We start from the raw sequence: 16,927 nt of genomic DNA, 5'->3' as shown, positions 1-16,927 counted from the left end.
TACCATTTATGCCAACTAGGTGGAAATTTCACAGGCGGCTCCTTGTCTGATATATTATTTACTCTATTTTAAAACTATGTTATAACTAAAGGGAAAAAAGCAAATGGCACCAGATTAGGAATTAGGAAATCTGCATTCAGGTTCAGGCTCTGATAACCTACTATCTGACCTTGGACGTCTTAACCTGTTTTAGTCTCATTGTCCTCTATTGAAAAATTAGTGTGCTTGCTTCGGCAGCACATATACTAAAATTGGAACGATACAGAGAAGATTAGCATGGTCCCTGCGCAAGGATGACATGCAAATTCATGAAAAATTAGTGTATATGGGTAGAGGATTTCTTAGTCACAACTTTTACATTTCTATGACTCTCCAGGCATCTCTCCATTTTTCTTTGTTCCCTGAACCATACAAATGAAATGAAACAGAGATCATCTCATCTAAACCTCTTATATTATAGAAGAGAAACTGAGACCCAGAGAGGAGGAATGGTTTTTCCAGAGTCACTCCAAGAGTTCAAGGGAACAGAGATCTGGTATTCTCAGTCCCAATTCAGACTGTTTCCATAGCTCTGAGCCTTTATCTGCCTCTCCATGGTGGTTTGAGGACAAAGGAGAGAATGTCCACAGTGGGGAAGTCACCAAAATAGATAAGGACAACCTATTAGCATTAAACATTCACTAAATGAGACCCAGGATTATTCTTTATTAAGTCAAGCTGAGAAGTTGGAAGCAGGAGGGCATTTTATATGTCAGCTCCGTAGCAGTTATGAATGGACTGATTAATAAGTAAACAAATACTAGGAAGTCAGACCTGTTTTAATCTTCAAATTCGTAGTAACACCCTGTTAACACGAACTTCAAGTATTAACACTAATAACCACACTAATCACAGGGATGAAAACTCCAAATTAATTCAAATGCTGCTCAATAGACCATCACTGCATCCTCACTGCCAGTTCCTTTTCTATCTCTTCAGATCTCCATGTGGTAATTAAATCCATTAAAATGTAAAACAAGCTTTTGTTCTCAAGGGGAAAAATGAAAAAGGGAGCTGAATAACATTGGTGGTAAAACTGTGACTTCTCAGAACTTCCATTACATCCAGATTCTTGGCCCTTTTTTTCTGAACCAGCAGCTCTCCCACCCTGGGCTCCTGCTGCCCTGTGGCGTTCACAGCATTTCTCAGTGGGAAGACACGGCTTGGGGAAGAGCATAAAGCTGAGGTCATGGCTCCCCTTCTACGGCAGTAAGACTTTGGTTTTTATAAAACATGGTTTTTTCTCTGGCCTTCGTTTTTCCCATTTGTGAAATGGGAATGGCATCTGCTTCTCGCAAGCTGACTGTAGAAATCAAGTGAGATGATGAAAGTAAAGGTGCTTTGTAAACATTACAAAAGCACTTTATCAAATGAGCTATTATTCTCCATGACGTTCAGAAGCGCCCAGACCTTCAGATTATTCTTTGAGTGAGGGGCAGGAACCTAGTGAAGTGTAGGAAAATGGGGTTCAGGCATTGTTCACACTAAGACCTATCAATGAATACATTTTAAGACAGGATATAATCATGATTCGCATACAGACATACAATGAATGCATGCCAACGGTCTTATTTGACTCAGTAAAATTAATGAGGGATACAAAGAATTCAAAAGCAAACTCATAGTACCACACATTTTTTGTCAAATATGGAATGCTGAAATAAATTTACAAAAGGAAGTAAAAGTGGTCACCTTCTACAGGTCAACAATCAGTTACATTTCATTATATTCATTTTGCACTTCTATGGACAGGGACTGTCAGTTTTCTAGACCTGAATTTCCATCTGTACAGAGTTGTAAATAGCTTAGTCAAAGACAAGGAGAAACAGAGATAACCCAGGTGGCTAAGCTAATCAGAACAGCCAAACATCAGTCTTTCACGTTTTTTTCCTACAGACCCTTGATTAAAAGAATACCATATTTACTCAAAACAACTCCTGAATCTGGTTTCATTACTTGTGAGTTGTACAAATCTTGACTAAGGAGAGGGGAAAACCCTGGACTGGAATCTAAGAGACCTACTCAGCTGTCTGGCTCTCTACAAATTCACTGTGCGGGATAACCGTGGCCAGACTTCCTCTCCCATCCAGGTTATAGGTTCCCAATCTGAAAAATGAGTTTATTGGACCAGTTTATTGGTCCTATGTGAGAAACCAATATGAGTATGGAATGAAAACTACTTTATACAATCAATACAGTTTTACCCCCCGCAAAAGGATATATTACTATTATAAGGCCACTCTGGACAGAGAAAGAAACATCATGTGTCTCTCCGACTGCTTTACCTCCTCAAATACACTTGTTTAGGAAGACATACAAAATAGCAATTGTCAGAGAGAGACAATGGAAAAAGTATTTATGCATGCTATCACTGAAGATTAATTTTATGTGTCAACCTAGGAATCCTGGTTTGTGAGCTGCAGCAACACTTAACTAGTGGCCTCAGTGGTTATGGAGGGCATTTCAGGGAACCTAGCATTCCCACCAATGGGCTACAACTCTGGTTCAGAACCACCACTACCTCTCCAGGGCAGGAATCATATCAACAGACATTTTGGCTTTCCTGACAAATGAGCAATGAAGAAATGTTGGGGAACTTGAAAACTGGAGGTCAAGATAGATAAAAGGTTATGTACAAGTATTAAAGCTCTTGGGGGAAAAAAACAGACTCCTAGGATGAGGCTTAGTGCTTACCTTTGCCAAGACTCAAAATGAAGATACAGTAGTACCTCTGTATCATCACTTATTGAGTCTAGCCAATATTCCAGGCACTGTCCTCAGTACATTTGACATAAATTATCAAGTGTGATCATATCATCTATACTAAAAGTAGAGGTATTATCCCCATTTAACAAACGAGGACACTGAGCTCAGTGAGGACAAGTAACTTACCCCGAGTCACCCAGCCCCTGGGAGAGGAGGAGATAGATCCCTAGAGTGTGGGTGAAGAACGTAGCTGAACATCAAGGACCAGTGAGGGAGAAACTAAGAATACTCAGCATACAAACTCGGGAGACAGGGAGGACAGCAGGAAGCTAGGGAAGGGGGATAGGCAGGTGGTCACCTGCCTGAGAATGGTTTGGATTGGGGCTGGGGTCTCCATCCGTCCCTCCCAAAGACTAACTGCTGATCTCTTGTACATTTTGCTGGCAATATGTGGTCATCAGCATGTCACCCCCTGACCCCCAATTAAACCTTATCAGAGTTAGCCAAGGAAGGAGTTACGGTTGGCAAGACACAACCCAACCAGCTCCAGCACTACCCAAAAGCAAGGACCGTTTACTGGTTATTAATGACTTTCATTTGCTAACAAATACAACCCATTTCAGGTAGACTGGGAAGCCACTGTAATGCAAGCTTGCATTTCCATGTGCCCACATTTCTTGAGGATGCTCCTTGAAGATTCTAAGTGAGGCACGTGATGGAGAATAGATTCCAAACTTAAAGAGTTACCTGAAATGTTGGCTGACTTGAAGAGCAATACAGGTCTGGGTGTTGTCAGGAGAGTAGGTTGGGGATAACCAGATCTGCCACCTCAGAGCTGTGCAGTTTTGAACAACTAGCTTCACTTTTCTGAGCTTCTGAAAATGAAGATGTTACCATAGGCCGATTATGAGAATGAAATGAATATGCAACTGTGAAGAGGCTTTTACACTTTAAAGCAGGGGTCAGCAACCTTTCTTTGTAAAGGGCCAGACAGTCAACAATTCAAGTTTTTTGGTCACACAGTTTCTGTTGCAGCTACTCAATTCTGCCATTGTATTGCAAAGGCAATACAGGCAATACATAACAAATGGGTTTGGTCATATTCTGATACAACTTTATTTATGGACACTGAAATTGAAACTTTACATGATTTTCATGTTTCATAGAATATTATTATTATTTTTTTTTTAATTTTTTCAACCATTTAAAATACAAAAACCATTCTTAGCTCTAGGCCAGGCAAAAAGAGAAGGCCAGATTTGGCCACTAGACCATTGATTGCCAACCTTTGCCCTAAAGTGTTGCATAAATGTAGAAAACATGAAATGCATAAATGTAAGTCTGGGAAAAGAGGCCAATGTAGGCTGGGCAACCAGAGAAGGGATTCATGGAATAGGGTCCATTTGGTTTGAACTGGAAGAAGGAGTGGGGTTTTTATAGGTGAGGCCAAGGTAGGAGGGTGGGTATTTAAGGAGGGAAGGAGAAATGAGGGCACAGAGGAAACAAAAGGATACCTAATGGAAGACAACCAGAGAGAGGAATGGTGTAGAAATGGGCAGTTTCAAGACTCCAGCCGGAGGATCCTGGCTCCCACTTGAGTGCTCTTGCCACATTCTAGCTGCCTGGTAAATTGTGCAAACAAATAGAAAATCTAGAAGTACCCTGTTCTAGGAGAACTTATTGTCAAATTGAGAGACAGAAAGACATTCCAGAGAAAGTTATTAAAAAATAACCTAATAATCGACATAACAGAAACAATAATAAAATAATCCGCACTTTTAACTGAGCATCTACTCAATCAAACGTTAGGTATTCTGCAAACATTATCTCATCTGAGAGTCATCATAACCTGTTGAAGTTCTGGTTATTCCTTTTCTCCCCATTTTACAAATGAGGAAACCGAGAAAAGATGACAGAATGTCCCACTGGGCTAAGTGACCATCCCTAATAATAATAAACACTTGCATACTGTTTTTCAAAGACTCTTAGCAGGGATTGCGAGAAACATGGTGAGTAATAAGGAGCTGGGTCAGTAGCCTCGAAGGTCGATGGAAGCATGTCGCAGGTGGATAGCCAGTGTTTCCGGGAGTAGCACAGAGAGGGTCGTGTAGATAATTCAATATCAGCCTGTTTGCAGTACTTGCAGACATCTTACATCTATTGCCAAGCCTGGACCGGTTCCCAAAAATGTTTACAGATGCCTTTCTGGGGAATGCATGCTCTGGAAGGAGTCCTAGTAGCAGCAGCATGGGGCTTAGGAATAATTAAATAACATTTTCAGCTCTCCTAAGAGCCATTCTACTAAAACAAATAAGCAGGTGAGAAGAGGAAGTTGAGAGTTATTTGCGCTTTGTTAATGGGCCTTTAATCAACATAGCCCCACCCCTCCACCAGCAGCAGCAGCGGGTCCCTGCAATTTGGGGAGACTGTATACTCACAAAGCTCCCATTTAAATGCCATGGAAGCTGGCACAATGCAGCAATCAGACAAGCCCCGGCTTCTCCGTGGTGCTACACCTGCACCTGTTATCGCGGTAGGAACTTCATCAGCCCTTAGAAACTTAAAAAAGGAGGAGGTTGTCCATAATCATTTCTCTTCCAGCCTTTGAGGGTAGAGATATATAAGCCAATATCAAAGGCTAATTGTCCTCTTTCCCTGAGGAACCAGTGAACCCACGTGGGTCTGGGCAGCTATAGGTCTACCATGTGGTGTCGACATGACTGAGTCCCTTGGACTGTGAACCAACGCCAGCTGTGAGGGTGGGAGTCGGGGTGGTATTGATGGCAGTAGCTGGAACCAGGGGGGTGGGAGCTTCATTAGCATCCACCCCACCACTGTTGGGAGAATGCATAAGCTGGCTTGTCAGGTGCGGAAGGAGGCTGAATGCTTTTTTGATTGCTGTAATTGCAGCAAATTTGATGCTTGAGAGCATCTCTTTAACGAGAAGAATCTCGTGGATGCGACTTAGAGAAGAGGCCCCTCTTCGGATCCCTCTCTTTTGTCCCATGTGTATGAGATAATTCCCCAGCCATTATGGATTGTGAATGGGTGGCTAATTTTAGTTGTGCAAGCCAAACAAAGACCCCAGTTGGTAGATCCGGAAGGTGATTCATCTGATAAGATGTTTGTGTGGTGAAAGCTAAAGGTCTTGACAGGCACCCTTGATTATTTCAAACTTTCCATCCAAAGATCTGGAGAATTTCTTAAGTGGCCATCTCAGCACTGGCAACCAAACATGGATTCCAGTACCTTCTTTTCTGTATAAGTTCCTTCTGTCTTAGCAGTGCTGAGTGCTTTGCGTGTAGCTGTCCTCCTCTAGGTCTTCTTAATTGGGGAGACTCAGGAAGGCAACAGTGAAACCCAAATCAGTGAAAGACCCAAAGTAAAAGTCACAGAGACCCAACATAAAACCAACTCCAAAGGTCTTTGATACTTTGGAGAAAACAGATCAGAATTACAAGAATTTCGAAACCCAGGTGGATATAGAAGTTCAGGAACCTTTGAGGTAAGTTGAGCGTGACTAGAGGAGAGTCCTGATTCCTTCCATTGGCCTGCTTATTGCTTATGAGTGCTTCTTGGGCTTGTTGAGTTGAGACCTGCAGGGTCAGTTCATTTTTTTTGAAGTCCACCGTAATAATAGCCAAGAGAATACTGTACTGTGCTTGATCCAAAGCTGGCTTTCCTTACTTACTTTTGGGAAGTCACTATTTTGTCAGGCGTTAAGGTGACCTACTCATCCCAGTTTGCTGGAGACTTTCTGATTTTAGCAGTGGAATTTCTGCATCCTGGGAAACCCCTTACTTCCAGACAAACCATATGCCCTGCTTCCCCAGAGCAGAGTATCAGGGCATGAGAGAGTGGAAAGGCAGGAATTTGTCTTGCTGAACTTTGGATATGAGGCAAAAGGCCCTGAGTTATTTTGATATCCCATCTTCATCAAGTTCCATCCCAAAACACTGCCATCATCGCTCTCGTGAAACGTGTGTCTCCTCAGCCTTTTTTGTATTTATCGATACAATTTTCTTCTCTGTGAGCAGTTTGAGGGTAAGGACTCCTTCTATCTGCCTAGGAATAGACTACCTAGCACCTAGCAGGTCCTCGGTAAATGCATTCTTGAACTAGATCCATCACCTTCATGGGCCATCTATCTGTAGGTTCAAGGACAATTCAGATGGACACCCCCTTTATATCTTCGTCGGAACCAGGAGACTTGAAGGCAGAAATAGACAAGAATAGGCCCAAACCCCTGTCAATCTTCTCCTACAAATTTGCTGTGTAAATTGAATAAATTATAGTACTTTGTATCTCTGTCTCAGTTTTCTGATAAGTATTAAGAGAAATTGATAACGTGGTAGTTTTGTACTGTATCATCTTAGCTAAGTTGTGTCTACAAATCCTAGAGTTCCCTTCTCTGTATAGTTGCAAGATAGGGTTGGAATTTCCTACCCTATATAGTTCCAAGTTAGAGTTGGTCACAAGTTAGTGTTCCAAGGTAGGGTCATGTGAGCTTTGGAAGGGTGACATGAAAGAGCGCCAATTTATATTTCTGTACTCTGAAAATTGATGAGGGCAGGCACTGAGAAAGCTCATGCACATTGTCACCGGTCTGCTGGCTTACTTGATTGTTATGGGATGCAGTTGGGCCTTCAGCTCTTGTAGCTTCGGCCACATTGCCCCCACCCCCTTGAACTTCTCTGAGTCCTGGGCCAAGTGCAGGAGCCCTTCTGTGGTGTAGGGTGCCTGCTCGTCTTGTAGGTCAACAGCATCATTAGGATTGAAGGAGGGGAAAGACACAGTTCCAGCTAATTAGGTTCTAGTCTGTTCTTGGTATCTCTATGTCTATCTTTCCCTCTTTATTTCTAGCTCTGCTGATTTGAGGCTTAGCACCAAATGCAGAAATTAAAGCCTCAAATAGCCAACATAATCAGCTCCCACAAGTGTGTATGGTCTAATTCCTCTAATATATATTCCTTATTCTATATCACTAGAAATGGTTCTGCTTCTCTAAATCCTGAATGATGTAAATAGTATTTATTGAATGCTTTGTATGTGCCATTTTCTCAACATTTTCCCTAATTCGTTCATTTAAAACCTCACAAAAATCTCGTGAGGTAGGTGTCATCTCATTTTATATATCGACATTTTATAGGTGAGAAAACTGAAACACACAATGTGATATTGTGGGGACAGAGCCCCAGAGAGCATTTTCAAGGCTCTCAGCCTCACATGGAAAGGTGCTGGCTCTGGTACTAGATGGCCATCAGCTGTGACTAGTTGGCCATTGGCTGTCACCGGTTAGCCATTAGCTGCTGATATAACTGCTGTGGCTAAGCTAGCAAGAGCCGAGTGTGGCAGAGTGTGGATTGTGGATTCTGTGGTTCCTGCTTCCTGGGTCTCCAAACCAGCTGCCAGCAAGAATATAGTGGTATGACTCCCCTACCTATGGCTCCATGGGTGTTCCTTTTTGGCCTCACCATATCCTGCGTTCTTATGTGGGGAGCAGGACCAGAGGCCCCGCCTGACACCCCGCATGACAGATAGATACAGAGAACTTAAATAACTTGCCCCAAATCATACAGCTTGTAAGAAGATGAACTACTATTCTGGCAGTTTGCTAAAGTCTGAGCCTTTATCCACTATATGATATTGTCTCATTTGCAGGATGAAAGGTTGTGCTATATATCCTTGAAGTCTCTTCAGGTTTTAATACTCTATAAAAATAGGTTCTGTATTTAATTTTAATTTTTTTAACCCCCAAAACAGTGCATCTCAAAGGGCAGTCTAAGAATTATGTACAATAGAATCACCTGGGAAAATTGTTAAAACACAGATCTTCTGGGCCCCGCAGGTGGAGTGGTGAGGAGGGGATTCATGGGTGTTTCTAGTTTTTTCACGTGATTATGATGTACACTGAGGTTTGAGAACCACTAACTTCCGTAGAAGATGAATAGTTATATAAATACAAAATAAATACAAAATAAATGAATATTTTTTGGTTTGGTTTTGTTTTTGAGAAAGGAAACGGTGAAATGAGTCCATTTAGGGGTGGCTCCTGCTCAGGTCTACATGTAAGTGGAGGGTTATGCTGCAGCCTCAGGTGTACTCATATAGTCAGGAAGATACATGCAATGGAGTTGGTATCAGAAAGCTCTAGCAGGATTTGCCTCTGCTCCTCCCTGAAGTGCCCCTAGAAACAGCTTCAGAGAGTTCAGTGAGATAGATTGTCATCAACCTACCCCATGACAGTGCCAGGAAGCAATTAGAGTGGCAGCAGTCACATGGGGCAACAGTGTCATTTGCATCCTGCCTTTCTGACCTCTGTTGTCTGTCCCATATTGTTAATTAGAAATGTCTCTGTAGAAGAAGGTAAACAGGGTCAAATGTATGGTGATGGAAGGAGAACTGACTCTGGGTGGTGAACACAATGTGATATATAGATGATGTAATACAGAATTGTACACTTGAAACTTAGGTGATTTTACTAACCATTGTCACCCCAATAAATTTTAACTAAAAAAAAAAATGTCTCTCTCCCCTCTCCATGGGTTCATCAGTCATTTATGTTCTCTTGGGAAGTCAGAGTCATGCTGGCCAGAGATGGGCAGAGGTTTGCTCAGGTGGTCTTGTCTACTAACAGCCATCTCTGGCCCCGGCTTCTAGAAGCAGAGCAGCAGAAGGATGCACAAATTAGAGTTAGAAGAAGGTCCGACAATGGAAAACCTCTTCAGGCAGCTTGTGGTCATCATTAGCCAGCACGCAGGGCTGATGATGGGGGCGTCCTTGGCTCAGCGATCCTGTCCTCAGGATGCAGCACGCCTGCTGCAAAGCCAGGGAGCAGGCCCCCTCCCGTGGCTAGGGGACTTAATCATTTGCAGAAAGCTTTTTCTATGTACTGTCTCATTGGAGCTTCTTCCCACCAATCTTGGAATGAATAACCTAAGGAATTTAGAACCTGGCTGGGGAAAGTGTTAATAATTCATAATTTCCTATCTTCTTTGCCAAACTTCTATCACAAAAGGTGTCACTTTTTAAAAACTATTTTATTTTTCCTAGATGTGATGGTATGAGGTAAGTATTAGGTTCTAGCCAGGTGCGAAGTATTATGTTTGGCAAATTCCTTATGTGGTATCATTTAATCCTTACAGTGTCCCTTATCCCAAATATCATAAGTATCATTAGACAGATGGGAAAACTGAGGCTCAGAGAGTTTACACAGCAAAATGTTAAATTATCTTAGAAATAATCTCATGAGGAGAGATTGGTGTAACTGCAAAATGAGGCTAGAGGTAAAAGCCAAGAAACAAGCCGATTCCTGCAAATTGCACCTTAAATCAATTAGTGGTGAATTTCTTAAGATCGTGAACTTATTTAACTTTTTTCTTTGCTTGAGACAGTTACATTACCAAGTCTAGGGCAGAAGAAAACCAATCTCATGATTTCCTTTGGAGTCAGACTAAACCTGAAAGGTGATTCTTGTGGTGTGTGTGTGTGTGTGTGTGTGTGTGTGTGTGTGTGTAAGAACTCAGTGGTTTGCATTCCTCAGCTTTCCTGAGAGGACTTGACCTGTAGTTGCTCCATCACACATTGTTTTTGCTCCAGAATAAGAAAGAAAAATAGGAGGTCGGACAATTAATTAAGTTCGCGAACTCATCCTATAAAAAGTGCCACATACCTCATTGTTGAATATCACTACAGTCACCTTCGTAGTACTCCCCTTGGGAAGCTATGCACTGACGCCAGCGCCTAGTCCACCCTTCAAAGCAATTTTGGAACTCTTTTTCTGGAATGGCCATCAGAGTTGTTGTTGTATTACCCTTGATGACCTGAATGTCATCAAAATGTCTTCCTTTCAATATTTCCTTTATCTTCAGGTAAAGAAAGAAGTCACTGGGGGCCAGATCAGGTGAGTAGGGAGGGTGTTCCAATACAGTTATTTGTTTACTGGCTAAAAACTCCCTCACAGACAGTGCCATTTGAGCTGGTGCATTGTTGTGATGGAAGAACCATGAATTATTGGCGAAAAGTTCAGGTAGTGTAACTTTTTCATGCAACCTTTTCAGCACTTCCAAATAGCAAACTTGGTTAACACTTTGTCTGGTTGGTACAAATTTGTAATGAATAATCCCTCTGATACCAAAAAAAAAAAAAAAAAAGATTAGTAACATCATTGCGGCAGGTTTGCGAACTTAATTGTCAGACCTCGTATCTCCCCACTTCTTTTTTTGACTCCTTTTGTGAGTAATCCCCGTACAAGTCCCTATCCCAGGCTCACATGCACATACCCATAAACATGAATTCTAGATTTTTCTACTCCCATGTTTGGAAGGTATTATAGAAGAAATTTAAGTCAGGCTACTACTTAGTGCAGGCATCACCTCCAGGGGCAGGGAGATCACTACGTAGTCAAATATCCTCTCCCTTTGTTGGACATCTTGAATTCTGTAACATCCCACCACCCTAAAACACTATAATACAGCATCACAACATTAGGATGATTAGTTCAGAAGAGGGACTCTAAATTATTTGAGAATAAGAATTATGTCTGGTTTGTTCACCCCTAATTTTTAGAGCTTTGACCCACTGCCTAGTACCTGATAAGTTCTCTTATTTGTTGAGTGAATAAATAAAGGAGTAACTGAATGAGTGAATGAGTAACTAGATAGACAAATTCTTCAGACTTCCTGGACAACCATCCCATCATTTGCCAGAAGTAGTGAAATGTCTCCTACCTGGTCTTCCTGCCTTGTGAGCCATGCTGAGACATATGGTTAAGATTAATGCTCCCCTCATATGCTTTTCATCAAGTGACAGTTCTGCTGAAGTATTCATCGACTCCCTTTTGTTGGACTTGGGATAAAGGAAATGTCAAGAATTAAATGTCTAGACTACAGGATCCTAAATCTTTGAATTCTATTGTTCAACATTTGTAGGGACTCCCAAGAAAAATATATACTGGGTACCAGGTGAAGAATTCTTATTTTTCCCCATTCTACTGGCAAGTAAGCACAACAAATGAGCTATTCTCTTTCCTATTCTCAAACCCCAATTTGAATCTCACAGCTTACCACTCCAATGGTGAGGAAAGGCCAGTTCAGAACTTGCCTAACATCAACAAGAAGAAAAATCTTCCCTGAACAGGCTTATCTACACCTTTGAAAACATGACCAATCACGCTGTTGGCTTTGATCAATACATAGTAGTGAGTCTTCTTGATTTGCTATGTAAGGCGCTCCACAGTCAAACTATTTCAAAGACTATAGGCACACCAACACAGAATTCCAAACCAACCCCCCAACAACCCCAAAATGAGTCTTACTACATCTGGCTGGACTGGTCTATTCAATACTTGCCAAGCACCCAACATAATACTTTCTATTTACCTTGGCTCTTTAGCCTTTCCCTGTCATTGTCCCCTCCTGTGCCTCTTTTGCCCACTATTTTTCCAGTGCCAGGTCAGTGTTCCCCTCCTCCCTGAATTGAGCTCCGATTGCTGTTCCTCACAGGGAAAGATACAAAGGAGAAACCGCTTGTATTATTAGCTCTACCCCACACCCTGCAGTGCCCAAGACAGGTATGCGCTGGTTTGAGTGAAAAGAAGAACCTGGGTCCACATCTCCTAATTTAAAAAAATCTGGCCCACTCGCCTCACCTCTCCAAATTCTAATGTCCTCATCTAGAAAATGGGGATAATTCTACTTCAGAGAGTTGTATGAATTAATACCTACCTTGTTTCCCCGAAAATAAGACCAGGTCTTATGTTAATTTTTGCTCCAAAAGATGCATTAGGGCTTGTGTTCAAGGGCTGTCATCCTGAAAAATCATGCTAGGGCTTATTATCTGGTTACGTCTTATTTTCAGGGAAACATGGTAGTATTAACCCAACAGGAATTTGCCAAGGTTTTCCTAGGTGCCAGATGCACAGTAGCAGGTGATTAATAAGTATTACTGGTTGTTATTAAATATTTATTATATGGATTTGTATGACTTGTCTAGTTAGGGAAAATAATTATTAGATTAAACATAGGACGTTTCTGCCGTCTTTTTTCCTTGTCTTTTTGACTATGTATTGGACACAAAAGAAGAGAAATAGAAACAGAATTAATGAGTTAACATTTTATGTTCCCATCCATTATCCATATCTTGCATCCAACATTTGGATTTTTTGGATACACAACTGAAAAATCCAGAATAAAAATAATAAGTTTAAATATGAATGTGTTTTATCCTTTTTTTGCATCAATCAAAGTGAAATTTGTCAGGTAACACTTTATTAGGTCAGCCTCAATGTTTAGATCAAAGAATAGACTTGTGAAGGACATTGTAATTATCTTGAAATACAGAAAGCCTCTCATAAAAGATGGCCTTGTCTGTGTGTCCTCAGGGGGAAATCATTACTGGAGGGTAGAGGTTATAAGAAAACAGGTTTTCTCTAAAGGATAGTAAGAGGAGGCAACACATCGCTTCAGAGGTGTCTGTGTATTTTATGTGCTTAGGGGTGGGCTGGGGACCAGCGACTTAACAGTCTGGGGTACAAGACTGTTATGGTTCTGGCCGGGATCAAAACTGAGTGGGAGAGAAACAAAATATTCTCATTCAATAATGGGGGTTCCATTGATGCCATTTTTAATTGAGAAAAACTCATTCTACCTGAGCCATGCCTAGGCCACTCACAAGCTCACACACACACACACACACACACACACACACACACACACACACACACACCCTGGTGTCTACCCTTGTGGGCTGATCCTATTTTAATAGGTTCCTGACAAAAGGAACTGACAGCCTCAGCCTTCACAACAGAATATTAAAAAGGAAACCTCAAAAAACAACTCCATGTTCAGTTTCCCTTATGGATCAATACCCATCCTGTGCCTGCCTGTTTATTAAAATTGACTGAGGACCAACATGAGCGAGGGGTTGGGGTGCTGAGACCACATGATTAAAGTTTAAGCCATTTTATATCAGGAAGGGGCAAAGTTTCTAGGGGGAAAAAAGATCTGTGAAGTGAAGAAAGTGAAGTGAAGGTGGAAATTTGGATGAACTTTGAACAATGAGACACTTGATATGAGAGAGGGGGAAACTCTTGAACCTGAAGAGCTAGGATCCAGACTGAAAGTTTAGAAAGTAGACACAAGGATCTCTTCATAAGTCTCTAAGGTCCTTCGTTTGGAGTTTCAAAGCAATGTTCATGTTTGCTGCAATTATGTTTTTCTTCCTTTCTATATAATAAGTTTCTTCCGAAATCATTGCAAGTTCTTTTAGAAAAGAAATTTGTATGTAACCATACACCCAGAGATACTCGTGTTGAGAAAATTGAAGGAACAGAGTGGCAAGTGAGAAGGGAGAAGCCCTTTTGCTCCATCTGTACCTTCTACCACTGTACGTACCGTCTGTGTGTTTCAGATAGTAGTACATGCATAATGTGTCAATAAATCTGTTACTTTATCCTGAAAAGAGGCTCTGGTTTATCAAAAGCAGCAGTAAAGTCTACGTGAGCGAGGCAATACCTGCATGTGCATAGCATTGCTTATCAACGTTACCATGGCCAGGCTGGCCAGAGCACACAGTCACGTCCACAAGTACCAGAGGACTATAAGAAAGGATGACTGGAAAAACATCCAGCTCAAAAACGAGACCTCTAAGCAGAGATTACAGCTTTTTTGAGGCTCTTTTTTGTTGTGACCATTAAGTGAATTTGCAACATGATCGTAATAATGACAACAGCAATACTAATACCTGTAATAGGCAACACTCCAACTCTCTGTTGGCTTCTCACTGCCAGCAACAGATGTGTTGCAGAGATGAGCTGTCTCTCTTCAGAAAGGGTCCATGAAATGCCAAGAGGTGTGTTTGGCCCCATAGCAAAGTGCTGCTTCCTTCCAGAAGCAGGTGGACTTTCCTTATAGAGGAAATTTTCTTATGAGAAAGGCTACATAGTCTTATGTGTGCTCATTATACTGCCTTCCACTGACATTCTAAGGGGGAATTACACATTGTGACATGCTTATCAAACATTGTGCTGATTTTTTTTTTTTTTTTTAAAGAAGTGCAGTGAGGCTCCTAAGACTGAGTTTATTCATTCTGAACTCCATATTATTACCCTCGCTGGGGCAGGAGGGCTCTGAAGCAGAAAACACTTGAAAAAGAACAATTAAAATTTTCATCAACAAACTCTCTAGGGTTTAGCTGTATACATGAGAACCATATTTCAAAACGAGAGAAAAAGAAGCCAGGAAAAATATTTCTAAGGGAAACAATGAGTGGCTGATGAGAAGCATGCAGTCAAACCTCCTCAAAGGAATGAAACCTCGGGAGTACTGAAGTGTAGGATCTTCTCTTCCAGGGCCTGCTCAACTGGAGGGCAGGTAGTTCTCTTTCAATCTGACAGTCACCCAACCAACCAGAATCATTGTTTCCTCACCTTGAAACCTACCTGAGCCAAACAAACCAATGCTGTTGTTTGCAACCACAAGATTTGAGGTGATTGGTTAATCAGTAATAGATAACTGGAATGCTATTTTATATTTTCTCCCTTAAATGGTTACTAAAAGTATAACATGTGAAGGTCCTCAGTTTTTAAAAATGTATTAAAAGAGGGCCCAATGTTCCAAAAAAAAAAAATGTGAAAACCCACTGAACTGGGAATTTTAGCTAATAAAAAGAAAGTATAGCAGAAGTCATTGTACCAATGATATTCATTAGTTTGTTCTGATAAAAGACTATTCTCTGTCTGGAAAAAACTGTAAAGAATTTCCTGAAGCCAGATTCTATCTCCCATAGCAATTATTTTGACAATATATTTTCCTTTCATTCACGATAATGCATTTATTTTCTACTGAGGCATAATTTGTTACTTAAAAACAAGAAAATTATGCATCTCTTGATGTCAACAAAATCAGGTGAACTTAAGTAATTGGGAAAACAGGTGTATTTTAAAATCATTTCTGCCAAATTATCTCCTTTCCTTCCCGCCTCCCCACACTTCCTCTACACAGCTCCTTGCGCACATTCTCAAATGTGGTCACAGCAGTTGTCAACAATAACCAATGCTTTGCAGGGAGAGAAAATTGAGAAAATGGGAGCTGTAAACACCTCTAGAGGTTTGTTCCATTCTCCGTGAGGTTGACTCATGTGGAGAGAGCTCTGCACATGGTTTGAGGTTTGAGGTTAACAGCAGATTTTCCAACAGCCTGGAGGAGTTTTGTTAAGGCATACAAATGGAAAAGGACCATGTAAACTATTGCGATATCACAGACAGGCACAGTGTACATCTTTTCCAAATAAACACCAGGACATACTGATTCAATGAACAGAGTGACTATGGGGCAAAGCATTTGAATCTAAGACCTGTGGTCTATTGCTCTGACACAGAAGGATGGAGGGAAAGTATTCAAAAGTAGCCCAATTGTTCTGATTCATTAAGGGAATATCTCACCCCTTTCTAACATACAGCATATGCCCGTCAGACCTGGCCAGGATTTTTTTTTTTTTTTTCATTTCTACTCCAATATGAACACCCCTTCTTGTGAAAGCTGGGATTTTTTGAATCCATTATTTTTTTCTTATATCAATGGAATGCTTATATTTGTATGTCATTTATGCAAATTTTGTATTCATATCTCAGAAATTCTCAGTGAATTTCCCCGTTTGGCCACTACACAAAGACTTGGTGTGTTCCCCCAAGAGGAATATAAGATACTTAATAAATGTTTGTTGATTGACCATTAAAAGTGATTTGTGGTTATGTTTTAAAACAACTGATAAGAACAAATGGCTTAAGACAAAACTAATCCTTTAGGGAGTCTAAGAACCCAAATAAATCTACGAAATTCACCCCAGAAAAGGCATAGGAGCACAAGGTATACAATTTTTATTACAATTTCAGGGATTGCATGGGCTTCAGGTTAAGAACTGCTGCCTAAGGATGATGTATTCTGTATGGAGCCTGAGCTCACTGGTTTGGATTAACATCAATCCTCGTTTATTGTAAGCCTCCTATGGGTCAGGCACTCAGCTCGGCACTACCACTTCTACTTGAGCAGTCCTCAGAAGGAACTAGAGACTGCTGCGTTTTACAGACCAGGGACCTTCTTTCTTTTCTTATCTCTTCCCCGTGACAACGACTAACATTCCAAAATGAATGTTTTTCTAATGAACACATTCTAGGAAACAGTAA

The 16,927-nt window shown here is 41.1% G+C and overlaps 1 non-coding gene across 1 annotated transcript; it reads left to right on the top strand.

The window, feature by feature from the left end:
* Positions 1 to 221: 221 nt before the first annotated feature.
* Positions 222 to 328, top strand: LOC141568174 (U6 spliceosomal RNA). The gene has a single exon (XR_012491218.1). It is a non-coding gene; the product is annotated as a U6 spliceosomal RNA (small nuclear RNA).
* Positions 329 to 16,927: the final 16,599 nt, after the last annotated feature.

Source organism: Rhinolophus sinicus, linkage group LG01, assembly GCF_036562045.2.
Source record: "Rhinolophus sinicus isolate RSC01 linkage group LG01, ASM3656204v1, whole genome shotgun sequence".
Taxonomy (NCBI): Eukaryota; Metazoa; Chordata; class Mammalia; order Chiroptera; family Rhinolophidae; genus Rhinolophus; species Rhinolophus sinicus.
The sequence above is the reverse complement of the archived record's forward strand: the minus strand, read 5'-3'. Positions and strand labels throughout refer to the sequence as shown.